Source organism: Podarcis erhardii, assembly GCF_964252035.2.
Source record: "Podarcis erhardii genome assembly, chromosome: 5".
Classification (NCBI taxonomy): Eukaryota; Metazoa; Chordata; class Lepidosauria; order Squamata; family Lacertidae; genus Podarcis; species Podarcis erhardii.
The window spans coordinates 88,300,502-88,327,161 of record NC_138509.1 but is presented as its reverse complement, the minus strand read 5'-3'; the positions used below and the strand labels follow the sequence as shown (position 1 = coordinate 88,327,161).

General features: G+C 44.0%; 1 protein-coding gene across 1 annotated transcript in view; it reads right to left on the bottom strand.

Moving 5' to 3' along the window:
- NAALADL2 (N-acetylated alpha-linked acidic dipeptidase like 2) overlaps positions 1 to 26,660 on the bottom strand; it is an 821,817-nt gene that overhangs the window by 776,246 nt on the left and 18,911 nt on the right. The window contains exon 2 of the mRNA XM_081862367.1: positions 23,231 to 23,294. The gene's annotated coding sequence lies outside the window, so the exon portion shown is untranslated. The remainder of the gene's footprint in view (positions 1 to 23,230; positions 23,295 to 26,660) is intronic.

Here is a 26,660-nt window from a genome sequence, read left to right as displayed (position 1 = left end):
ATATCCTCAGGCTGTAACTGGATTTCACAGAAAACAAAAGTGTCTGAGAATTGTATCCATCAAAGTTGTCCCATTAGTCAAGGATTTCTGCCTGTACAACAGGACTTCCTCTCTGTCTCCTCTTCCTGTGTGCTCTCCAAATATGCCCCGGGAGGTTGGGGAAGACCGAGAGAAGCTTTGGGCAACATAGTGGGTAGAGGGAGTCCCATTGTGCAGGCAGAGGTCTTTGTGCTAATAGGACAACATCACTGGATATAACTCAACACAATCGGGAAGTTCATCTTCAGGTAATAATAATAATCAGATAAAATATTAAAGGATTTCATTTTTTAAAAAAGGCAAACCGAAAGGTTGCTAGTAATACTACTAGATTTTTCTGACTCCAAATTGTTTGACAACAAAGGAAAGAAGGTAGGTAATCCCTGATATGCAGTAACCCGGATGTAAAGTTATAATTGACTATGCAAGTAATCTACGGAGTCCATGGGGCACTTTGTTCCACACCCTAAATCACCACCTTGCATCTGGTTTTTATGGATCAGTAATTGTCTGAAGAAGAGTAAGTAGAAAATAATAATAAATGTACAATTTTAATAATGAAGGCATTATTTGAAGCAGAATCTCTCTCTCTCTCTCTCTCTCTCTCTCTCTCTCTCTCTGTTGTTGTTTAGTCGTGTCCAACTCTTCGTGACCCCCTGGACCAGAGCATGCCAGGCACTCCTGTCTTCCACCGCCTCCCGCAGTTTGGTCAGACTCATGTTTGTAGCTTCGAGAACACTGTCTAACCATCTCGTCCTCTGTCGTCCCCGTCTCCTTGTGCCCTCCATCTTTACCAGCATCAGGATCTTTTCCAGGGAGTCTTCTCTTCTCATGAGGTGGCCAATGTATTGGAACCTCAGCTTCACGATCTGTCCTTCCAGTGAGCACTCAGGGCTGATTTCCTTAAGAATGGATACGTTTGATCTTCTTGCAGTCCATGGGACTCTCAAGAGTCTCCTCCAGCACCATAATTCAAAAGCATCAATTCTTCGGCGATCAGCCTTCTTTATGGTCCAGCTCTCACTTCCATACATCACTACATGGGAAAACCATACGGACCTTTGTTGGTAAGCTGATGTCTCTGCTTTTTAAAATGCTGTCTAGGTTTGCCATTGCCTTTCTCCCAAGGAGCAGGCGTCTTTTAATTTTGTGACGGCTGTCACCATCTGCAGTGATCATGGAGCCAAAGAAAGTAAAATCTCTCACTGCCTCCATTTGTTCCCCTTCTATTTGCCAGGAGGTGATGGGACCAGTGGCCATGATCTTTGTTTTTTTGATGTTGAGCTTCAGACCATATTTTGCGCTCTCCTCTTTCACCCTCAATAAAAGGTTCTTTAATTCCTCCTCATGTTCTGCCATCAAGGTTGTGTCATCTGCATATCTGAGGTTGTTGATATTTCTTCCGGCGATCTTAATTCTGGCTTGGGATTCATCCAGCCCAGCCTTTTGCATGATGAATTCTGCATATAAGTTAAATAAGCAGGGGGACAATATACAGCCTTGCCGTACTCCTTTCCCAATTTTGAACCAATCAGTTGTTCCATATCCTGTTCTAACTGTAGCTTCTTGTCCCACATAGAGATTTCTTAGGAGACAGATGAGGTGATCAGGCACTCCCATTTCTTTAAGAACTTGCCATAGTTTGCTGTGGTCGACACAGTCAAAGGCTTTTGCATAGTCAATAAAGCAGAAGTCGATGTCTTTCTGGAACTCTCTAGCTTTCTCCATAATCCAGCGCATGTTTGCAATTTGGTCTCTGGTTCCTCTGCCTCTTCTAAATCCAGCTTGCACTTCTGGGAGTTCTCGGTCCACATACTGTTTAAGCTTGCCTTGTAGAATTTTAAGCATAACCTTGCTAGCGTGTGAAATGAGTGCAATTGTGTGGTAGTTGGAGCATTCTTTGGCACTTCCCTTCTTTGGGATTGGGATGTAGACTGATCTTCTCCAATCCAATCTCCAATCTCTCTCTCTCTATATATATATATATTCAGGGTCGGAGAAACCCTAAATTCACTAATGGGGTCTGAGTTGGTGGTGACTAACCAGGAAAAAGGCCTTGAGATTACAGTAAATAGCTCAGTGGAAAAAGTGAACTCCAAATTAGGAATCATTAGGGGAGGGATTTTGTGGGTAAGGGTAGGTGTGCCTATTGTATTACCTTTATGCAAATCAATGGTAGAAACAAACAAACAGACACCACCCTTGAAATTCTATGTACAGTTCTGGTCACCACATGTTGTAAAGGATATTGTGTAGTTGGAAAGGAGAACCAAAATGATCATGGAGTTGAGGAAACTCCTATAACAAGGAAAGGTTTCTAAGCTGCCTCCAGGAATGGAAGCACCATGCTTCTAAATCACCAGTAGCTGTGAGTCCCGTTGACTTTAATATAGAACTTATCTGTCATGATGGCCAGATGGTCTAAGCCTTTACTCTAAAATGTATCTCCAATGGGTTATAGTTCCGAGGATGCTTGTTTATGAGAACCATTACAGATAAATATTGTCACTTCAACTATGATTCTGCCAGGATCACCACCACAAGACTGTGCAGAACATTTACAGTGCAGTCCTACAAATGTCTACACAGAGGTAAACCCCACAGAGTGTAATAGTTCTTACTCCTAGACAAGCATGCATGGTATTCCACCCTTTAGAGTTTTATTTATTCGCTATCTAAACGAGCTGGGTGTGAGCAGACCCTACATTATTGTATAAGATTTATTTATAGTCTTCTAGTATTACCATGGTGAGCTGTGAATTACCATGCAATCAGAGAAGATTAATTCGCCCCTCTTTGGAATTAATATGCAATGCTAAAGGATTACGTTAGGGTTCCTTTTAATTACTTGTGATGCTCTACAGCAAAATAAATAGCTACCTCTTTTGAGGAAAATATTGTGTTGTCTTATGGGCCCTTTTAGGATTATGCATTGTGGTGTCTTTTGAACTGCAGCCTTCCACAATTTTATTTTTAAGCAAGCCTGTCTATGTATCACTTTTGAAAATGTTAATTCAAGTAACAACACGTCATGGCATTTCAGTTTCACTAAGAATATAAGAACATGCTGCCAAAGGCCCCATCTAGTCCAACTCTGTTCTCAGTATTCTACAGCAACTGTTGAATATTTCTATATTGATACATCTGCAAACAATTAGGCTCTAGACCAGTGGTCCCCAGTAAACTGGTGATCTCTGAGGCAGTTCTAGCCTCTGCAGTGATTCATTCTGTCAGGGCTATCAGAAAGGCAGGTTCATCCACAGGTCAAATGGAAGATTTGATACTCAAAGTGCAACCAGCTTTTTTTATACAGAAAAGGCAGAACACAAGAGAGTTCAGCTAGACTAAACTGCCCTAGGTGAAGACATTGCTGGAACTGGTGTCCCTAGCCCTCTTCTCCCAAGCAGATGTAAGCTATGGCGAGAAGGAAGAACCCCCTTCTGGGCCTGTCTGGTCCATTGCTCAGCAATGTGCAATTCTCTTTGTGTTCTCAGTGTAAGAGGAGGAGGAGAGCTCACTCTGGAGTGACTGGCTTGCTGTTGTGAAACTGAAACTGTCTGATTCCTCCCTGTCCTCTCCTCTCTTTCAGAGTCTGTGCTCACAATGAGACCCTCAGCACACATACCCTGTCCTTGAACAGCTTTCTTCTTCTGACTCTCACACTTCCTCTTCTACCACCTCCCAGCTTGTTCCCTTCTCCAACTGGTCTCCAGTATCCCACCACTCCTCTCCTGGGTCTAACTCTTCTTCCTCCAAGCCATCCCTGGAGAGGTTCCTGGATGGATGACGCCCACCACCCTTCCTCATCCAGCTAGTCCCTGACACATTCTAACTTTGCAGTAGATGCAGAACAGGGCAATCAAAAATGATCAGTTGGCTGGGGGAAAGGTTATAACCTGTGGTGCTTTTAGTTTAAAAGAAAGGTGAGTAATGGGGACATGATAGAATATATCTGGTATGTGGGAAATGGGCAGAGCATTGTTTTTCTCCCTCTCATAACACTAGAAGTCAGGGACGTTCCATGAAGCTGAGTGCTGGACGATTCAAGACAGACAAAAGAAAATACTTCTTCACACAGCTCATAGTTAAACTATGAAAGTTAAACCCACAAGATATGATGATGACCACCAACTTGGAAAGCTTTAAAAGCGGATGAGACTTTTCAGGACCATGTGATGGCTTCAAACGTATTGCATCAAGTTTCAGAGGCAGTACAGTGGTACCTCGGGTTACATACGCTTCGGGTTACAGACTCTGCTAACTCAGAAAAAGTACCTCGGGTTAAAAACTTTGCTTCAGGATAAGAACAGAAATCGTGCTCCAGCAGCACGGCGGCAGTGGGAGGCCCCATTAGCTAAAGTGATGCTTCAGGTTAAGAACAGTTTCAGGTTAGGAACGGACCTCCGGAACGAATTAAGTACTTAACCCGAGGTACCGCTGTATGCATATTCCTGTACCTGTAATTTGTTTGAAGTGTTTTTAGTTTTGAACTGTAAGTTGTTGTAACCCGCACAGAAACCTGATGGTGAAGGGTGGGTGATACACTGAAGAGGTGGGAGAAAGAATAAGAGGAAAGGAGAAGGAGTGGAACGTGACTGAGAGAGTGCTATTGTGCTCATGTCTTCCTTGTGGGCTTCCCCATAGGCATCTAGGTAGCCACTGTGAAGAGAGACTGTTGAACTAGCTGTGCCTTCAGTTTGACTCACCACGGTTCTTCTTATTTTCTTACTATGTTATTCTGTCCAGGCAAAAGGCAAGATGTGAACTACCACCACATCTCACCAGGCAGGTGCTTTTTTCAGCTCCAGGGGGGAGGATGCCCTACAACACATTGATTCTAGTGATGGGGAAGAATGAACTGTCAGATTATCACAGAAGCTTTGAACTACCTGTGATGGATTGTGCTCCTTTGAAGTGATAAACCCAGAAGAGCAGATTGCTAGGAGGTGGAGGCATTATTACAGAGAGCTGTTGCAGCTAGTCCACACCCAAAACATCATTTATGCACAAAGCAGAAAGTGCAGCCTTGAATCAACACTGCCAGAATTGTCACACCTGAACTTTGTGAGTGCTTCTCTCATTCTGTTGAGCGGGTTCTACTGGACTGCCTTGGGGATAGTGTCAAAGCAAGGTGGAACTGCATCAAAGAGGCAACCTACAACACAGCTATGTCTTCCTTTGGCAAAAATGAGCAACAGATCCCTGATTGGTTTCAGGCCGGTGTAAAGGACATGGAGTCTATTATTGCTGAAAGGCATGAGGCTCTTGTGAACTACAAGTGTGTGCCACATGAAAAGATGCTTGCTGCACTGAGAAAGGCAAGGAGCCCAGTGGTTGCCAGATGTTGGGCCAATGACTACTGGCTAAAGCTGTGTCAGAGCTTGCTGCTGACACTTGCAACACTTGCAAAATGTACGAAAGCATGAAGAGAGCTTTTGGACCTGGTGTCAGAAAAACTGCCCCGCTGAAAACCTTGTTGGGAGAATCACCATAGACTGCAGCAAGCAGGTGTAGCTATACAGGAAGAGCAATATCAAGTACTTGTGGGGAAACATGGTCTCTGACACAGCAATCAACAGCTTCAAAACTCTGCTTACCATGGAAGAGCCGGGTGTCCCTCCCTCCCTCCCTTAACAAACTGAAGAACACCATCCACTCTCAGCCATGTGGTAAAGCCCCAACAGAAGTTCTGAAAGCTGGCTTCAATTCCTCCCTCAATACACACCTCCATGGCCTCCTTTTGCAGTGCTGGGATCAAGGATCTGTGCCGCAAGACATGCATGACTACAGCAGTGTGATCATCTACAAGGACAAAGGTGAAACAACTACCATGGAATCTCCCTGCTGAATACCTGAGGAAAGCCTTTGCCCTTGCAGTTCTCCACAGATTACAGTCACTTGTTGACAGGGTCTATCCTGAGTCACAATGCAGCTTTAGAGCTCAGAGGTCCACATGGTTTTCTCACTGCACCAGCTGCAGGAAAAATGCCAACAGCAGAGACCTCCATTGTACATCACCTTCATAGACCTGATGAAGGCCTTTGATCTCATCAGCTGAAAAGGACTCTTCACACCACTCAAAATGATCCAATGCCTGCCTGTGCTTCACAAGATGATCGTGTCCTTCCATGCTACTTTATGGAAATCAGTCATGGGTAACTTACAACCACCTGGAGCGACACCTCAACACCTTCCACATGTGGTGCATCAGGAAGATTTTGGGCATCCCATGGCAGGACAGAGTCTCAAACAAAGATGTTCTCTCCCAAGCCCACATTCCCAGCATGTTCACACCCCTGTCTCAACAAGACCTCCGGGTATAGGGCGGTATATAAATAAACGATGTCTACACTGGCTTGATCATGTTCACAGAAGATCCCCTAGGACAGGGACGTCCAGCTCCCAAGAGACTGTGATCTACTCAGAGAATAAAAAAACTGGCAGTGATCTAGAGTGGGGGTTCAGGTCATCATCAATCTTTATTAATCTTTATTACGGTCCAGAGACCCAACAAATCATTACAAAGCAATACACAATTCATACAGCCTACCTCCAGGTTAAACAAGCATTTTGTTCAGAATATAGGGATCATTTGTTCTTGCAACCACCGATAAAAACTTTGCCACTGCTAATGTTCTAGCATTTGTCCAGTCTTCCAATAGGAACCTGACATAGTGAGCCTCTGATTCAGGTTGTTGAGCTTTTTTTAGGGGGGGAAGTACTGTTTTGGGGGAGGGATTTAGGTAAAAGCTTTTTGGAGAGAGGAAAGTGTCGAAATTTATAATAGGGGCAAGGGGGAAAGTCGCTCAAAAAATGATCGCTTAGGAAACAATCAGCCTCACAGCAAAAACTCCATCTTCTGTTCTAGTGATCATGATGCACAAATGGAGGACAGGGCGAGGGGGCAGGGCCAGATGCTCTTATGCCACCGCAAGGGAAAAGGAGACCGCAATCGACCAGAACCTCCCGGCGATTGACCTGTTGGACATACCTGACCTAGGACATTCTCTATGGGGAGATGGCTTCAGGCACCCGGCCCATTGGCAGACCAACTCTGTGTCCAAAGGTGTCTCCAAACAAGACCTGAAGGCTGGCAACATCAACCCAGCCCCATGGGAATCTCTTGCAGACAACCACAGTGCCAAGAGACAAAACAGTTATGTCATGCATCCACAACAGTGACCAGATGAGGAATGAGCACTGGCAGAAGCACAGAGAGAGGGAGCACCATGGGCATCTGCAGCAGCGCAATCGGACACTTTCATCTGCCCCTGATGCAACAAAACATATTGGTCTCTACAGCCACAGCAGGCGCTGTAACTCTCTAATGGTTTGACTTCACTCTCAAAAGTGCACTCGTCCATTTTCTCCCAAGACAAATGGATGCCAAGAGGCTTGAGGCTTGTTTGAACCTAGTGCATACTACTTAAAGCCATGTTTTACAAATTTGACCTTATTAAATTAACTCCTTTTTTGTTGTTGCTGCTGCTGCTGTTGCAACTATAAGTGGCATCACACTCTGCTACTTTATGGATAATGTTTTTGGACATTATTGAATGTGCAATGATGACTAAAGGCAGTAATGAGATGACGTGTTGATCAGTTAAACCTGTGATATAGCAATTTATCTTTCCCAACTAACACCTCTAGAAATATCTAGCATGGTTACAGGCATGTTGCAACAGTGGCTGAATTAAGAGAGATACAGATGTTCTGCTGCCCATGGCAGAGTAACATTTATGGGAGCTGAATTCCTAACTGGAAAATACAATAGGTTATCTAGAGACTGAGCACTCTAGTCAATAACAAAGCTTTTAATTCTGTTGGGCTTTGTTTTTTTGCTCTTCTTCTTCTTGGTTGTTTTCCTGTTTTGGTGTTCAGGTTCTTGAGTTTGTTACTATATGGTACTTTTGAGTGCTGGAAATAAAATGGTCCATGGGTTGAGAAGGTGCTTGATATCAGAGAAAATGGGGAAGAAAATGGGCGGCCTTGAGTGATGGGAGGCAGTACAGAAAGCTGTCTCGAGGATTTGTGGCTCTGCATGTTCAAACCTTCAAACTCTGCTCTATTAACTGCATAAAAAGACAAGCTTCCAAGAGATTTGGAGTGCATTTTTGGAATCAAGTAATACCCAAGTAAGGGATGTGGGTGGCGCTGTGGGTTAAACCACAGAGCCTAGGACTTGCTGATCAGAAGGTCGGCGGTTCGAATCCCCACGACAGGGTGAGCTCCCGTTGCTCGGTCCCTGCTCCTGCCAACCTAGCAGTTTGAAAGCACGTCAAAGTGTAAGTAGATAAATAGGTACTGCTCCAGCGGGAAGGTAAATGGCGCTTCTGTGCACTGCTCTGGTTTGCCAGAAGCAGCTTAGTCATGCTGGCCACATGACCCGGAAGCTGTACGCCGGCTCCCTTGGCCAATAAAGCGAGATGAGCGCCGCAACCCCAGAGTCAGTCACGACTGGACCTAATGGTCAGGGGTCCCTTTATCTTTACCTAATACCCAAGTAATATCCAATTACAATTACTAATATCCAATTACCCTATAACAAGTGGGAGGCATGATGCGGGAATGGGGATTTCTCCAGATTAATGGTTGTTCTGTTTTTTCTTTTTGAATATTTTATTAATTTTGCAGTGAAATAACATTGACCGATAGCAAAGAAACCTATAGAGTGTTACGTGCTTATGTCACACACAAATAAAAATAAATAAAAATTGAGTGAGGACACTGTCAGGTACCTAAATCATTGAATACATCACCAAGGCTTTAACTATCCATGACATAGCCTCTCTATAAGTAAGCATGAGTCGATAGAGGTCTTACATTAACTTCACTTCTATTTGCATAGTAGTCAAGGCTTCCGGGAATCCAGTCCCTCCCTCAGTGGAAGCCAATAAGTAGAAAAACAAGAAGAGTTCTTACCAGTCTTTTATTCAATATTCACAGAGAGAGAGAGACGTAGAAATGCTGTCTCTCTTAGATAATGGTATTGCTCCAAGTAAAGTCCCACCCCCTCCACCTCTTCTATTCTACCTCATCCCTGCGCCAGCTAATCTGTGCTTTCTGCCTCTGAGCTTTCTGTTCTACTGTTCTCAATACATGCCATGTCCTGGGAGGGGGGTCAGGAATGCTGTCTAAAGACACCGAGTCTGTCAGCTGTCTTTCTCCTGGTGCTTCCTCTTCCTGCTCCTGCTCACCCCCCCCCAATATTTCCCAGCTTCTTCCCTCTGCAGCCTCTGAACTATGACCTTCTGCAAACCACTGTTCTAAATCTATACTGGCTCCCTCTTCTCCACCATTCCTACTATTCAGACCAGTCCCTGATATCAGTTGATATATGGGGAACCATACTTTATAAAAATGGATAATGGTTAGTTTGACTTCTAACAAGCCTCCTGAGTTGGGTTAGATGGTTGGAAAGAGCCAGATAACAATTTTTCCCTTGCTATCCTTTTAGACATGGTCCTCTGGAGTCTATCCAGCAAAGGCAGGGGAACACAACCGATTTGTCCAATAGAAGGCGAGAGGTGGCGGTGCCAGATTTTGGCATTGCACAGGGTGCCACTGACATTTGAGCGCCAAGGTCTGCCAGTGTATCCATTGGGGGGCAGGACAATCTCTAACTTGGCAGTATTAATTAAACTCCATTAATGGTTGCTACTCTGGGACCCAGGCAGAGCATTGACACTCATTTATACTAACCCTTATTTGAGCAGATGAGCCTGAACACTGTATAATATTCCAAAAACTTAAGATCAGAAATGAAAATGCTATAACAACAACAATGTATGAGGGCAAGGGGGAATAAGGAACTGTGGAGGGTGTGTGTGTTTTTTTGTAATAATGTGAAAACCCTAATAAACTTTGCATTAAAAAACCTTCATTAGTTAAAACCAACATTCAGTATTGACAAATATACCACATTTAAATAAAGTGGATTAATGCATATCTTAATGGTCTTTAGGTAAGCTTTTTGGACATGCCTTGTTAATGTGCGACAAGGAAAACCGATCTCTTGAGATTTAAAATAAATTGGCTTTAGAGAAAACAAATGTGCTACATAGACAGTGCTGAGCTCCACATTAAGTTCTAAGACTCAACGTCAGAAACAAATCTTATCTTTATAACTTGAAATTTGGCAGCCACTTTTAAAAAAAATAATAAAAAATGAAATCATAACTGTTAAAAAAAATCAACTGTAGCTTGTCAAGGCAGTTTTGTAGTCAGGCAGGATATAATAGTAGTTTTATAACCTTCTGTGTCTTCCATCTGTGGAGTTTGGAACAGACAGGGTTAAAACTCCGTGGTGCCCTGCACCTGGGAGGGGCCGGAAGCAGGGCCTTACGTCACAGGCTTTGTCTGTGAGAGTTACTTTCAGTTCTACCGAGAGACGCTGAGAGACACAGCTCAACTGACAGGCTGTGTCTGTGTGCTTTTGGAAAGCACGGAGGAATGCCTTTGGAATGGTGGAGGTTTCCGATGGAGAGACTGATTTATGGCTTGTAAATAAACTCTTCTAAAGATAAGAACCGATCTGTCTTTTGGACTTAATTTATCCCTTTCTTACACGGACTCAGGACCGCTGCATTACTCTGCTAGGCCAGCTCAGAGCTTCCAGGGATACGGAGCTGAACTGGGAAGCTTGCTGGACCCAATATCAGCAAAGGTTATGGAAGTTACGTGTTTCCTGACAAGTGTGAGAAGGGAGGAGAATTGCCAGCTTTGAGCTGCTTTGATCTCCTGCCAGGAAGGGCAGTGGAAGATGCTGGGGAGCGGAGCCAAGAGCCAAGAGAGACGGCTGCTTCGGACGTCCAGCTTGCTGGCAGAGTGAGTACACTTAAAGCCCCGGGGGGAGGAGAATGGCTGCTGCTCAGGCACAGCAGAGCCAAGACAGCTACCCCAGTGAGAGACTGAATAGGGCCAACTGGGAGGCCTGGAGTGAACACATGTACCACAGACCAGAGGGGGCTGGAGGATGCCCAAAGGGAGCAGCAAGCCCAGGAGGGGCTGAGTGACGCCCAGGAAGCCCAGATGAAGCTGGGGCTGTTTTGGGAAGCTGTTTTTATGCTTCAACACATCTGTGTGATGGATTGTGTCCTGGAGAAAGGCTGGGAGCTGGAAAGAGGAAAGCAGTGGCAAGCTGTTCCTTAGGCGACGTTGCACCCAAGAGTGGGGGTGCAGGCCGATCCAAGAGCTCTGAGAAAGCCAAAGTCTCCAAAAGTTGTTTGTGCTTTGCTGCGATGTCCAACAGTGCTGGGAAGCATCCGCTAGAGGCCCAGGCTGCCAAGGACACCAGCTGGAGTGGAATGTCAACAAAGCAGGTTCCCAGAGCCAGACGTGGGAAAGCTGCTGACAAGGAGAAAAACAAAGATAAGTCGTCTTATCATCTCACAGCTGCGACAGTGTCTCTGGGAAAAGGCAAAAGCCTTGATCAGGGGGAGGCTGTGTCCATGGCAACCAGGCAGGACACTGACTTTGACACTTGCAGAGGCCCCGGTGGGGGTGCGAGCGTTGCCATGGCAGCTTTGGAAGACAGCCAGAGAGACACTTTATCTCTAATTATCGATACGGGAGCGACTCACAGTCTTGTGCCATCTGGTGGGCTCCTGAGGAACTGCAAGACAGTTAAAACTGGACGTTATGTCAAATTGGTAGATGGATCTAAGAGACCATTGACTGAATCTGGGTTTTTATATTGTTCTTTCTTGGATTGTTGGGTGCAAGCTTATGTTGTCCCAGAGCTTGCGCACTCTCTTTTAAGTGTAACAGCCTTAAATGATGCTGGGTTCGATGTTCGTTTTTCTAACACTTGTTGTTCCTTTTACAGGGATGGGAAGAAGGTCTACAGTGTTGAGAGAACAGACAGGCTCTTTCTGGTGCAGATGCCTGTTGAAAATGGGGCCAGTGGAAAAATGGGACTAGTGGAAAATGGGACTGGTGGAAAAATGGGGCTGGTGGAAAATGGGGCTAGTGGAGAGTCCATTCAAGATGCCCATGTGCAGTGTGCAAATGTCCCACCACACGATGATTGTATTCACTTGTGGCACCGAAAATTCGGGCACGCTGGGTGGTCACTTGTGAGAAAAGCAGCAGAGAACACCATTGGTTGTAGGTTCAAGGCTTGTGGCAAATACCTAGATTGTCAAGCCTGTAAGCAGTCGAAAGTCACAACTTGCCCATATCCCAGATCAGAGAGGAGAGCTAGCAAACCCTTTGAACTTGTGCATGCAGATTTGTCAGGACCCATGCCAACACCTTCTTTAGCTGGGTCTAAGTGGGTTCTGGTTCTGATTGACGATTTTTTGAAATTTAGTTGGGTTTTTAACGCTTAAATGCAAGTCAGAAGCGGCTGCATTGATCAGGGATTGGATCACAGCGATAGAGCTACAGTTCTCTACCAGGGTGATTTCCTTTCAATCTGATCGCGGGGGGTAGTTCACAGGTTCTGCGCTGCAATTGTTTTTCAGGCAGAAGGGTATCAATCATTGATTGTCTGCCCCCTACAGTCTGCAACAGAATGGAGTTGCAGAGAGAAAGTTTTGCACATTACAGGAATCTGCGAATGCTATGTTGGCAGACTCAGGTTTGCCACAGCGCTTTTGGGCTGAGAGTTATAAGACAGCATGTTTTGTGCAGAATCGAGTGTACAATTCCAGTGTAGGCAACACACCGTATTACTTGTTGCATCAGAAGAAACCGAAGGTGGGGTTTCTTCATGTTTTTGGTTCTGAGGCTTGGGTCCTCATTCCAAAAGCCATGCGCAGAAAGGGTGAGCCAAGGTCTAGGAAGATGATCTTTGTGGGCTATGAGCCGGGTTCAAAGGCGTGGCGTTTCGCATACCCTACTGGCAACCAGTCTAAGCTGCTTATTAGCGGCAGTGCTGAGTTTTGCGAGCAGAGTGGGTGGAAGCATCTTCACAGGAACCCAGATGTTCTGTCAGACTCAGATGAGGAAGAGGAGGAAGGCGAAGCTGAACCTGTTGCTGATGCGCGCGGTCCACAGCAACAGGGTCCAGCGCCAGTTTCTCCAAAAGGGAGTCCCAGGACCCCTCCACAGGTCACTATCAAGTCTGAGCTAAGGAGTGCACTATATTAGTGTGTCTATTTGTCAGTCTTTATTCAAGCAGTAAAACAATAAAACAGAACTCTTCTGACTTTCCCTGGACTCAGAGCACTCATTGTTGCTTCCGTCTCCTTCGGAAACAGAGACAAAACAGGCAGTGGAATAAAGCCACTCCCTCAGTCACACGTCAGGAATGGAGAGACGTCACCCAGAACTCCTTAACCCTGTGAGTTCTGAAACCATCCACAGACCATCCTCACCAGCAGAACCAGCTGTACGCCCGAAACGGCGCAGCAGGTCAGAGGGGGATGTGTCTGACACAGAGGATAGTAGGGTTGATCCAGGTGAATCAGGCGCAGTTCCAGAATTCACGCTGAGGAGGTCAGCAAGATCAACGAAGGGAAAGCCACCTGAAAGGTATGAAGCCACTAGTGTCTGGGTTGGTGTGGCTAGATGTGAGCCTGAATCCTTTGAGGATGTTCATAAGTTGCCTCAGGAAGAAGCTAGCAAATGGCATGAGGCGATGCAGAAGGAGATGAACTCAGTGGAGTCTCTAGGTGTGTTCTCACTCACGAAGTTGCCGATGGGCGAAAAAGCTGTTAGCTGCAGATGGGTTTACCGTTTGAAATCCACAGAAGCAGGAGAACCACAGTATAAAGCGAGATTAGTAGCCCGAGGATTCACACAGAGGAAGGGTGTTCATTTCACAGAGGTATATTCGCCAACCTCGAGAGCGGAAACTCTGAGAACGCTTTTGGCGATAGCAGCACAGAGAGGTTGGAAGGTGAACCATTTTGATGTAGATGTCGCCTACCTGAACTCAGATCTCAAGGAGTTGTACATGCTTCCTCCTCCAGGGTTTGAAGTCAGTGAGCCAGGCGTTGTGTGGCGGTTGCACAAATCCATCTATGGATTACGTCAATCTGCCAGGAATTGGAATATGTGCCTACATGAAGCCTTAGAAGAGCTAGGTTTTAAGAGATCTCTTGCAGACAGTTGGCTTTACATTAAAGGTGCAGGTTTGAAACAGCAGGTGCTGCTGGTCTTTGTTGATGATATCTTAGTGATGGCACAGACAGGTAAACAGGTGGAAAAGTTTGCTAGAGAGCTTGGAAAGCGGTTTAAGCTGAAGCAGCTTGGAGATGTCAAATCCTATTTGGGTGTGCAGATCACAAAAGCAAGTGATGGAAGCTTCTTGCTTTGCCAGAAAGGTAAGATTGAACAGTTGCTTGAGAAGTTCAGGATGTCTGAGTGTGCAGGTGCCAGATCACCCATGGAGGCTGGTTTTGTAAAGGAGTGTCAGCAAGTAGAACGTATGGTGTTCGAAAACACTGAGCTCTTTCAGTCAGCTCTGGGTAGTCTGTTGTATCTGTCACAGTGGAGCAGACCAGATATAGCGTTTGCTGTCAATCTGCTCAGTAGAGAGGCCTCAAGTCCTAGTGTGCAGGCCTGGAATGGTATAAAGCGGGTGCTGCGTTACCTGCAAGATACCAAAGACTTTTGTCTTAAGTTGCCAGCTCAAGGAGAAGTCAAACTGACTTGTTTTGTGGACGCAGATTGGGCTAACCTTGAGGACCGCAAATCAGTGTCAGGTCTAGTGGTGAAGTTTGGGGACTCTGTAGTTGGGTGGAGGTCCCGGAAGCAAAGTCTCATAGCGCTTTCGTCTACTGAAGCTGAGTTCGGTGCGCTATCAGATGCTTGCAGAGAGTTGGAGTTCTATGTGTGTTTGGTCGAGGAAATCTGTGGGGAAAATTGTCTGCCCGTTGAGGTGCATGAAGACAATCAACCGTGTCTAAAACTGGCTGAGACAGGGCAGTTCAAGGCGAGGACCAAACATTTGGACATACGTTTTCAGAATGTGTGTCAGAGCGTTCGTGAGGGGCTAGTTGCTCTGAAATACTGTCCCTCAACCAAGAACCTCGCTGATGCTTTCACAAAACCATTAACCTTCCAGAAGCACGAGGAGTTCTGTGAGGGTTTGTGTATGGGGAAAGCATTGTTGGCTATTGTCCCCAGATGCAGGACAAGAGGGGGTGTGGAGTTTGGAACAGACAGGGTTAAAACTCCGTGGTGCCCTGCACCTGGGAGGGGCCGGAAGCAGGGCCTTACGTCACAGGCTTTGTCTGTGAGAGTTACTTTCAGTTCTACCGAGAGACGCTGAGAGACACAGCTCAACTGACAGGCTGTGTCTCTGTGCTTTTGGGAAGCACGGAAAGAAGAATGCTTTGGAATGGCGGAGGTTTCTGATGGAGAGACTGATTTATGGCTTGTAAATAAACTCTTCTAAAGATAAGAACCGATCTGTCTTTTGGACTTAATTTATCCCTTTCTTACACGGACTCAGGACCGCTGCATTACTCTGCTAGGCCAGCTCAGAGCTTCCAGGGATACGGAGCTGAACTGGGAAGCTTGCTGGACCCAATATCAGCAAACCATCTTCATGTTTTCTATCATGGAACATAGGAAGTTGTTTTATACTGAGAAGGACAACTGGACCATCTAGCTCAGGACTGTTTGCAACAGCAGTGACTTTTCAGAGTTTCTGACCGGAGCCTTTTCCAGCCCCCCACCCCTAGTCACCTAGCTGATGACCAGCTCATAATCATTTCCTGGGTATGTGAACACATGCCAACTCCATGCACCAGCAGTCTTACAACTCCAGGCAGTATGATCTACACTAATTCTGGCACTAACCAACTCTCACAAAAACAGCTCTAGCCCATACATCCACTCAGCACTCATCAGGTAATAGTCGCTGCCTAGGCTCTTGCATAATCTGCCACACCCAAATACCCAGCTTCCACCTAGGTCATTGGCAAAGACTGGAGGTACAGAACCTGCAGCCCTTCAGACTTTGTTAGACTACCGCTCCTATAACTGGTCACAATTGACTATGTTGGCTGGGGCTGATGGAGGTTGGAGTTCAACAACAGCTGGACAACCACAGTTTCCCCCATGCATGGGGAATGTTAGTTCACCCAACACTCAAGTCAACTCAGTTCCACACTCAAGTATCCACAACAATCTTTGTTTAATCTTTGTTGTTTAAGGGAAAGACCTGCCAAGGAAAATGAAGAATATATTTATGTATGCGACAACGGTAGCAAGAGTCTTAATAGCACAAGGATGGAAGAATGAAGAAACCCCAATGAAAGAACAGTGACAAGAAAAATTGATGGACTATGCAGAATTGGCAAAATTGACGCATAAACTACGTGACAAGGACAACTGTGACTTTAAAGAAGAATGGGAACCTTTTACAAAGTACTTAAAGAAACAACAAAATGAACTGGACTCCTTGGCAGGTTTTGAATAAACACACATATTTTTTTTTAATTAACATAATAGATGGATAATTTAGAGATATTTACATTTACCCTCATTGAGAAGGGTAAAGTGAAGAGGGGTGTCAGTGGATTATGATGCAGAAATGCAGTCAGAACTGACAAGGAATTGAATTAAGAAGGTAATAAGATTTCCTTACATTTGGCAACCTGGGCATGTTTTGGGATTTAGGGAGGCTCTGCCAGAAGGCCCTCTGGAGTCTATACACATTACTTTCAATTGGGCAGTTTTGCTTACACGATGCCTAAATATTTTCCAGCCCCTTTGCCTTGTTCTGGTCATCTTCTCCTCACCACGAATGAAGAGGTTCCATTTGATAGGCGTGGCTCTCATCCCTGAAATTTGTGACTGCTGCCTTTCCAAAAAAAATAAAATAAGAAAGTAGACACAACAGATTTATAGCACATGCCGCTTAGGGCATCGTTCTCTGCAAGAGATGCGCTCTGACTACCAAGGGAATCCTCTTCCAAACAGTCTTTTCAAGCTACTGAGAAGCATTTCAGTGGTTCTCTCTAACCTATTAACACTTTATTTGGAGGCAATAATTGACTGTTAAATCCAAATTGTTGCCATAAAAGCATTTAAAATGCATTTTATGAGCAATTAAAAATTATACTTGAACAAGCATTTTAAAATGAGCATTAATTGACAAGATCAAATAAGCAATCTAAAAATGCAGCAATCATGGCACGGCTTGCACCCCACTACACAAGTCCCCAAGCAGAGGGGCTTGAAAGCAAAACCCCATTTATCTCAATAAAATTTCCTTCCATGCAAGGACAAATATAGGATTGCACTATCTTGCTCATGCTACAGAAGTTCTTCTCTCCTCGTCTCTAAAAGCTTATATGAATTAATAATATTGAACAACAACAACTATTTATCATCATCATCAATATTTCTAAAGGGGTAGCCGTGCTAGACTATTGCTTCAAAACCAACACAGGCCCCATATGCACTATAAATTTAAAGCAATATCTTACCGCCTTAAACCTCACAGAGCTACAATTCCTTGAATAGTTTAACAATCAAACCCTCTTTCCCAGGGCACCCCGGCAACTATAGCTCTGTGAGGGGCACAGAGGTCTCCTAATAACTCTCAGCGCACTTAACAAATGACAGTTCCCAGGTTTCTTTGAAGGAATCTATGGCGGTTTAAATTAGTATCATAGTGTTATAAACACTGGTGCCAACTGTATTTTTGTGGGTGCTCAGCACCCACACTGCAGAGCTCTGACATGACCTCCGAGGTGACGTCCAAGGCTCTGCGAAGTTGCATTGGAGGTCTCACAACACCTGAGACATGATTTCCAAGGCCCCACAAAGCCTTGGAAGCGCCAGGACATCATGTTACATTGTGGGTGCCATTGGGCACCCATAATCCGGGGCCCAAATCAGTGCCCCTGGTTATAAATGTATTGTGCCAGCAGGGCCAGAAAGTCTTGCAGCACCTAAGAGGCTTCTCCACACCTCCATTTGTCCTGCCACCTTCGTGCAAGGAAACCCAATCTTTAATGGTGAATTGGAACAAATGGTAAGCAGGTTTTTCACGGATTGCAGTTTGTTCCAATTTAGCATGAAAGAGCAGGCAAAAACCATACCTAGAAAATGTGGTTCAAGTGGAAAACTACTTGGACACGTACTTTCTAAGCACGAGACAAGCAGAAGTGTGGCTGAACCCCTAAAAAATTATTGACATGAGCTTTCATTGACAACACGGGCCCTGCTCACAGGCTTGCAATTCAACGGACAAGATATAAAGAGAAAAGCTTATGGAGAGGGAAGAGGAAAAGTAAAGAAAATCCAGGTTCCAGTTTTCACAGAAGTGGATATCTTTAATAAAGTCTTGCACTATTTCCCAGATGAGTTAATCCACCCAACATGCAGAAATAAATCTCACACTGCTGCTACTACACTGATAACACCAATCGGAGCATATTTTAGGCTCTTCAGAAAATTTAAATTGATGGAATTCATTTCATTTCATTTTTAATATGTTTGCCACCCTTCTGCACAAGGCATTTTATGCAGAAACAACAAACTACACAATGAAGATCACACCTCCTGTAACAATCTGGTTTGATGCAAAAGGCATATGATTACATTAAAGTTATAGAAAGCCCATTCTCAAAAGTATGGATCACAATATCCATGTCTTTCCGCTCCACATATTCTCCATGCTGAGACTGGATACATAAGAATATTTTCAACTTATCTATGGAAAGGCAGTATCTTAATTGCTTAAAGCGTTGTATAATTAAACCTACTGACCATGCGCTGATTCAATCTCCATTTTACAACTGAAACAGAATGTGCTTTTGAATATGGAATGAATTCAGGTAAATGAACATATAGTAATGCAGCCGTAATTTTCAAATTTTCCCATCCAAAAAAGGGAGAACACAGATTAGGTAATTGAATATCCAGGCTCTCATGTGGAACAGCGATACCTGTTTCATTTTAAAACATTATATCACACTTTCCCCCTCCACAAAGGAGTTGCTCAAAGCAGCTTTCAAGGCAACACATGTAATATTTGCAAGTATCTGGGAGTTAGCAAAATTACCTGCCATTGATGGGATTGCACTCCCCGTTGGAGAAGTGTGTGCACAGTTTGAGGGCATTCCTGGAACCACCGTAGTCACTTGAGGCTTCAGCTAAGAGCATTGCTGCTTGGCTTTGGGTAATGCACCAATTACCCATGCTTTGGCAAACTTCAAGCTGACCTACTGTTATGCGCTCTATGTGGGGCTGCCTTTGAAGATGGTCCAAAAATTACAGCTAGTGCAAAATGTTGCCACAAGAATGCTGGTGTGGGGCAGCAGGCTACAACTATAGGTAAAGGTAAAGGGACCCCTGACCATTAGGTCCAGTCGTGGATGACTCTGGGGTTGCGCGCTCATCTCGCTTTATTGGCCAAGGGAGCCGGTGTACATCTTCCGGATCATGTGGCCAGCATGACTAAGCCGCTTCTGGCGAACCAGAGCAGCACACAGAAACACTGTTTATCTTCCCGCCGGAGTGGTACCTATTTATCTACTTGCACTTTGACGTGCTTTCAAACTGCTAGGTTGGCAGGAGCAGGGACTGAACAACAGGAGCTCACCCCGTCGCAGGGATTCAAACCACCGACCTTCTGATCGGCAAGTCCAAGGCTCTGGGGTGTAACCCACAGCACCACCCGCATCCCATTCAACCAGCTATACTGGCTGCCAATTGTTTTCCAGGTCTCGTTCAAGGTGCTTGCTATGAAGTTTAAAGCCTTAATTGTCTTGGAACACAAATATGTGAATGAACATCTTATTTCTTTTCAACATGCCCATGCTCCAAGATGAGCAGATAAGGCCATCCTGGTGGTTCCTCAGTATGTGGTACATCGTGTGGAGGTCCTGGAAAGAGACTTTTCAGTAGTGACTCCTCATACATTAAACTCTCTCACTACTGAGGTGGTGTTATTTAAGAAACATCTTATAAGGCAGATATTTGGACCACTACCCCAGTGGTTCGCAGACTTTTTTTATCTGGGCCACTCTTTCAGAATAAAAAATTGCTTGGCGCACACAGAATTTTTTAAAGATAAGAAATACATTGGAAAACAAACAGAAACAATTCCTAGCAGTGCTTGATTTATAACACTATGCAATATGACCATGGAACATCCAGAGAGTAAAAAATAAATAAAAATGCAGCTACATAAGAACATGAATCATTCCCAAAATATAATTTAAAAAGAGCCTCTTATGTATTTACCTTAAGTATGTACACAAACTCAAGGAGAGGCATGAGCTTGTTTTTGCCAGGTATTCTCATTTATATTAGGTCCAACTTGAGACAAATTCCCATTTCCTCATCAACACAAAGAAGCCTTTCTCCTTCTCTGATCTTTCATATTAGTCAGAGTTGAAAATCCCCATTCACAATAGTATGTCATGGAGAACTGTAGAAGAATAGCCAATGCTCTTCTAGTTTTGATACTGTACTATGCTGTACAGTGGTACCTTGGGTTACAGATACCTCAGGTTACAGACTCTGCTAACCCAGAAATAGTACCTCGGGTTAATAAATTTGCTTCAGGATGAGAACAGAAATCGTGTGGTGGCACGGCGGCAGCAGGAGGCCCCATTAGCTAAAGTGGTGCTTTAGGTTAAGGACAGTGTCAGGTTCAGAATGGACCTCCAGAACGAATTAAGTTCTTAACCCGAGGTACCCCTGTACTTGAATGTTTAAATCAGGGGTCAGCAAACTTTTTCAGCAGGGCTGGTCCACTGTCCCTCAGACCTTGTGGGGGGTTGGACTATATTTTGAAGAAAAAAAATGAATGAATTCCTATGCCCCACAAATAACCCAGAGATGCATTTTAAATAAAAGTACACATTCTACTCATGTAAAAACACACTGATTCCCAGACTGTCCGCAGGCTGGATTTAGAAGGCGATTTAGCCGGATCCAGTCCCTGGGCTTTAGTTTGCCTACCCATGGTTTAAATGTTTCTTTGACTGCCCTTGAATCTTCCTGCCACACTTGCCAACCTCTCCTGCCACACCAGTGTGGTAGGCCACACCCTTTGAGAACCACTGCACTACTGCAATCTCTGAACGACAAAAGACTCCAGCATTGCCCACACTCTCCCAGAGTTTGATTTCTTCCCAGTATCCCATAGGGGGGTTCCCATGCAGCCTCTCATCCAGACACTGAACAGAGCCAGAACTGCCTAAGTTCATCAGCATTGATGCTGCTGCACCTTTGGACCACGACCTGCTTGGCATTTCTTTCTGATTTCTGCTCACATTATGCAACTGCCCACTCTAGGAGTGCAACTGCCATAAGTGGAGCACCTTGTAAGCTCTAAGAAAATGCCGATGCAAATGCTGTTAGTGCTTGCACATGTGCATTTGTTATCAAGGGAAAGGTTTCAGCGCTTCATCAGAAAAATGCATTAAGAAGGCAGGGCGAAGAAACCCGAGGAAAATGAATGTCATCTGTTTAAAGTTTAAATCCAGCATTATCTTTACAGGCACAGCAGCTGCTACGACGGAGAGGAGAATACCTCTAGATTCTGTACGAGTTAATCAAATGTTGCTTGTAGAAATTATTAGGGTTTTTTTTGGGGGGGGGATCTCTTCAATTGACTGCAAAAAGCACAAAGAAAAATGAATGCAGTCTGCTTTCTCATTATAACTGTGATGGTAGTTGTGGGTTGTTGGGTAAACTCCAAATCCCCATTGCTACAAGGATATTTGCCCACTGGTAGCCTTGAAAGTCACGTTTCTGGTCATGGGGGAGAGATCCAGATACCCCAGGATTCATTTGATCCCAAGTTGGTCTCACTACCAGTGAGCAACCAGGCTAGCACAGCAAACTTACTGCCCCATAAGCTGCAACCCTATACATGCTTGGATGCAAGTAGCACTGAACAGAGTGGAATCCATGTCCAAGGAAGTATGCATCGGATTAAAGTGTTGTGTCCTGTATGCAACAACAGCAGCAAGAATACTCATCGCGAAGTATTGGAAGACACAAGATCTACCCACCCTGGAAGAGTGGCAGATGAAGGTGATGGATTATATGGAATTAGCGGAAATGACTGGCAGAATCCGAGATCTGGGAGAAGAGTTGGTGGAGGAAGATTGGAAGAAATTTAAAGACTATCTGCAGAAGTATTACAAAATTAATGAATGTTAAAATTCATCTAATTTGTGTTATCCTTGACATTAAAGGACCTAAAATAATGATCTGTCTCTACATATCCAAAGAAGTGCCCTCCCTGAGACCATGAGGTCACCAGTAGAGGGTCTCCATAGGTCACACCATCCTCTGAAATTTGACAAGTCTAGACAGTTCTGTTCTTAGGGAGATCTGTCTGGGCAACGTACTTCAATGTTATCAAAAAGAAATCAACATATTCCTGGTGCTTTTGCCTGTCTGGAATGTATCCCTGAACTGCAATGATGTATTTCTTACTTGCCTGGATGAAGAGGTGTTTGTGTGTATTGTGTGTATTGAAACCTCTGATATATGTGGCTGGAATGTAGTCTACTGTATAAGTCAAAGTTACATCCATTACTCCACACACTTAGGTATGTGGCCCTCAAAAGATTGACAACAAGGCAATTTGGCTCTGGGCTGAAAAAGGTTCACCAGCCCTGTTTTATTGGAACTGTCACATGTCGCTTCTCTCTTGATATTGAGGGCATTTCATTTACATTGCAATGCTATTATATCATGGGTTTTTGATTATTTATTTCTTATGTTTATAGCCTAACAGATTAGTTCCCAAGGCGTCTTACAGAAGTTAAAAGCCAACTCACCAATTATGTAATAATCTTTTCTTTTTCTTATCAAAAGAACTTTTTTAAAAAAGAAAATTGCAGCTTGCACATTCTGCATTATTTCCAAGGAATTAAACATACAGAACATTTTTCTATAGGAAAATGCACCATAAAAAGAATTACCAAGGATCAGATTTGAGTATCTGGAAATTACACGTACAGGAATATGAAAGCAGGTTCTATTATTTCTTTTAACAAAACAGCTGCTGTTTGTAGCGTTCCCTAAATATTACCTGTAACACTTTAAAATTGGAGCGGGGAATGTTATGAAACATGATCACCATTCCTTTTTGGTCACATTCTGCTACAGGGAATGTCGCACTAACGTCGTTACAGACAATATTGCTTTTCTTTGGTTGCTTCCAGAGGAGTCGAGGGAAAGCAGGAGAAAGCCTGAACAGTGTCCCCAAACGGTTACACAGACAGGAGCAGAAGGTCAGGCACACAGAACTTACCCTGGGCCAGATGCGAAAGGTCCGGAACCATCATACGCGATTTCCCCACGTCCACCTGAGAAATCTGAAAAGGGAAAGTAACAAAGACAGTTTGTGACAAAGCTGACACAAAGTACTCCAAAAGGAGCCAAATCAATTGTGACATTTTTCATTTATTTGTAAATGCCTCCTTGGCAGAACACTCACTCAAGACGACAGTTGCCTCTTACGGAATGGAGGAGGTGATGGCGAAATAGAAGGACTCTTGACAGCCGCTTTAATGAGATTCTGCGTTAAGATCACTCTAACACTTTTTCTCCCCCCCCCCCTGTTCGTTCACTCTTAGTCTCCCATACCCCTAATTTATGGGAGGGGGAGGAAGCCTTCGATGTAGGAAAAACCCCCACCTTGCCCTTTTGTCAATTTCCATTTCTAGTTCATTGTGTCCTACTTCTAAGCCCGTCTCCTCCTTCCCTAATAAATAAATAAATCACAAAGCAATATGTCAAGAAAATGTAAATAGTACAGGACATTGATTATCTTCTGGCCCAATTCCACCAATTTTGCTAGGGTGCAAGTTATCTTACTCAGCAAGCAATTCTGCCGCAGAAAATGAGATCTTTGACCTGCTGCTCAGAATTTGCAAGGAACGGACAGGCTACCTTGAAGAATAATCTGTGTTTGAGCCTCTTTCTCGCTAGCCACTTTGGGTATTATCATGATTCCTAAACTGCCTGCCAAAACCATTTGGCTATGATGGAATCTGTGGGTTTTCACTGTTCTTGCTTATTATTGGGGAGTTTATATTTCCACCTGGAATTGCTTTTATGAGTGATTACTGAGAGCAAACCCATGCAGCATGAACAGCCTTCGATGCACTGCGATTCTAGTGGTTCAGACTCCGTCACACATAGAGAGAAATTACTGGTCGCTGTGTGGTCAGGTGGACAGTCTGTACCATCTAGATCAGGCATAGGCAAACTTGGCCCTCCAGATGGGACTACAATTCCCATCAGCCCTGATCACTGGTCCTGCTAGCTAGGGATGATGGGAGTTGTAGTCCCAAAACATCTGGAGGGCCGAGTTTGCCTGTGCCTGATCTAGAGATATGGTGGCAGTCCTTGAAATACTAGTCTGGTATGCTTCCAATGGCAAAGTATCTTTGATTTACTAATCCCAATTATTAGCTTTTTCTCATTGGGAAGCTTCTAGGCATTGCATGCCATTGGTGGGCAGTGCTGGAAGCAAAAGTGACATTTAATGATTTTAATTATTATACCCTGCCCATCTGGCTGGGTTTACCTTTGAATGCTCACCTACATTCCAGCCATGGAAAAGTCAGAGGTTTCTGCACATACCTCTCTCCACCCAGGCCAGAGAGAGACAGGATCACATTTCAAGTACATCTTCCAGACAGCAACCTCCCCCATTTTTTATTTTGTTTTTATTTGTTGCATTTGTATGCCAACTTTTTCTCCAAGGAGCTCAAGCTGACATACATGGTTACCCCCCCCATCTCATTGAATTCTCGCGACAACCCTGTGAGGTAGGTTAGGCTGAGAGGCAATGAGTAGCCCAAGATCACCCAGGTGAGCTTTATGGCTGAGTGTGGATTTGAACTCTGGTCTTCAATGTCCTAGTCTGACACTCTTAACCATAGTACCAGAGTAGAGCATTAAATGCATTAAACTAGTAAAAAAAATAAAAATAAAATCTATTATACTAGGGGGAAATGATTTGAAAAAATGTATGTATTGTGAGATATTGCATACAAAAACAAGTATATTGGGGAAAATGCAATGAAATGCTGGTGGATTTTATTAAGTGTTTTTAAATGAAATCAATAATAATTTGGTCAATAGAATCATAGAACTGTAGAGTTGGAAGGAACCCTGGAGTCATGCAGTTCAACCCCCAGCAATTTAGGAATCCTGCCCTGGTTAACAGCCAGCCAAGAGAAAAGCACACCAAGAACTCTGGCCAATGTAAGTTTCAATAGTGGGAGTGGTCCCTACTCGCAAATCAATAGTCAATAGTAACAAAAACTAATCCATTCAAAAGTATGTATTCTGGTTAACAGCCAGACACACTGACCATTGCACCACAGGCTATAATTCAATTGATTGTGAATAATAATAATAATAATGTATTATTACTGTTTTTATTATTAGTTGCTTGTTACTTGGAGGTCTGCAAGCAACGTAAAACACAGTTAAATTCACAGATAAATATATTATACCATTATATATATAGAGAGAAACATACAATCCCCTTAACAGCCATAGGCAGCTTTGGTGGCATGCTAATAGCAATGTGGAAACATGGAGAACTGGACTTAAGATTGGGGGGCGGGGATGAGGATCTGAGGGAATCCAAAATGTTCAAGTAGTGAATTGCTACTGGGGTGGGATTTAAAGGGAGAGGCAGCTACCAGGGATGCAGAGTGTGTTACAGAGCCTTCTGCAGCATGTCAGCGTTCCTCTGCAGATGCATTGATGAGGAAAGGACTCCCCAAAAGATAGGAAGTTCTCAAACCACTGCACTTGGAAGTTCAAATGCTCTGGCACAATGGCGACTTCCAAAGCAGCTTTTAATTACAATGCCTTTAGACTCCAGGCTTCTTCTAAGGACTGCAATTTTATGCCCTTTAAATCACAGAACATTTGCTAAATATGCCGGGTGCCCCATCCCAAACTGCTTGAACCATACCGAGATGACATTCTTCTGGCATCAAAGGAAAGATTAGTTCTCCAAGCAGTCAAATTATGCTTTATTCAGCCTTTTACTCTACTAACTCAGTAATAATGCTTCAGTGGGTTGACTTAACATTCCCCCCTTTTCAGCAATAAATTCACAAGCCATCAAGCTGAGACAAGAAGGATGGGTTTCAAGTTCTCATTTATCATTACTTTAATTGGTCTACAATTGCTCCTGACTAATTATTGCCCCTACAGGCCAACTATTAACTCAGTGTGTTTTAAAAGGGATTGGCTTTGAAAAAGTTACTTTGCAGTAACGAGGTTCCATTAATATGAATCTTTCATGCTTTCTCTCTTCCCCCTCCATTCAAGGCTATGGTTCAGTCCATATGTAATGTCAACTAATTGGCACTACTTGAATAAACCCTGCTTGGAGTTCCTTGTTTGGAGAACAAGAACAAACCATTGAACACAACACCAACTACATGCCTTCTTAAACAACCCAACAGTAAAATCAGCAGCAACTAGGCCCCTGACAACCTTCGAAAACCTCCTCCTAACAACAAAGGGAAACGGTAAAGGGACGGTATCCGCAATATACAAAATACTACTCTAAAATCCCGCAAATCCCCTAGACACAATCAAAAAACAATGCGAGAATGACATAGGCTATGAGATTAACCCCACTCAATGGACCAGAATGTGGTCTAAACCCCCCTTTAAATCCATATCAACAAAAAGAAAAGAACTCA